Source organism: Cryptotermes secundus, unplaced genomic scaffold (assembly GCF_002891405.2).
Source record: "Cryptotermes secundus unplaced genomic scaffold, Csec_1.0 scaffold9233, whole genome shotgun sequence".
Taxonomy (NCBI): Eukaryota; Metazoa; Arthropoda; class Insecta; order Blattodea; family Kalotermitidae; genus Cryptotermes; species Cryptotermes secundus.
Genome location: NW_019722533.1, coordinates 80 through 1,059, shown reverse-complemented (window position 1 = coordinate 1,059; position 980 = coordinate 80). Strand labels below are relative to the sequence as shown.

The 980-nt window shown below is 35.4% G+C and overlaps 1 long non-coding RNA gene across 1 annotated transcript; it reads left to right on the top strand.

Moving 5' to 3' along the window:
- The first annotated feature begins 6 nt into the window (after positions 1-6).
- LOC111861539 lies at positions 7-542 on the top strand. The gene is made up of 2 exons (XR_002842257.1): positions 7-168; positions 292-542. It is a non-coding gene; the product is annotated as an uncharacterized LOC111861539 (long non-coding RNA).
- The last annotated feature ends 438 nt before the right edge of the window (positions 543-980 follow it).

Below are 980 nucleotides of genomic sequence, written 5' to 3'. Positions count from 1 at the left end.
ATATGTGTATGGAATTATCCCAGCCTAAGACAGCTTGCAAAGCTCACCGGGCACTCATCCAGAGTTCTCCATCTGGCAGTATCTCCTAATGGGGAAACAATTGTAACTGCCGATGGGGATGGGACTATTTGCTTCTGGGATGTGTTCAGCAGAGCTCATTCGCAGAAGGTGAGTGCTCAGTTTATTCAGTGGGAAAAATTATTTTCTAATGGATCACATTTTTTTAACATGACATTTATATTTATAGAATTTTTTAAAAATATTTATTGTGATTTTCAACTTCTGTTTTAGGAGAATAGATCCAGCCTGAATCTCTTCTCGGGCATCCGATGAGGGGCTTGTAGATGGAAAGTTATTGTGAAGCCAAATCCTTCAGCTTTTTCTTGTTATCACACAATAAAAGATACTTATATTTATTTTTGTTTATATTCTGTTCATTGTACATTGATTTTATTAAATTATTTGTTGTATTTGATAATTTAATATGTATCATAGACATTTTGAAGCATCCACCTTGGAGTGTTAATAAATTATATTCTCAAATTCGGCTTGTGGATGGGCTTTCTTCTACAGGAACTCACTGTGTGGGCTGTCGCCGTTCAGCCTCTACCAGTGTAGTGATATGAGACCGGAGCTATAGTGCAGAGTAAATGTAACTGGTCACTTAAATTAATTAATTTTTCAGAATTAATTGTATCTTTATAAAAAAACAGGACCCAAAATGTTTTTCGTCTCATGACACACAAAGTTTATATTGTGGAGTGGAAATTGCTGTGTATGATATGGATTTCTTGTGCTCAGTATCTTTTGTTTTCTGTGATCACACGTTGGTGCAAATAAAATATGAAATATGTCAAACTGAGGATGAAGTTATCCACCATGAACTGACTGAAGATGATAGCTGCTGACTCATGTGTAAGTGTGAAGTGTGCAAACTAAGGTTTTGTAAGATCACAGTTTTATTTATTTATTCATGCCCC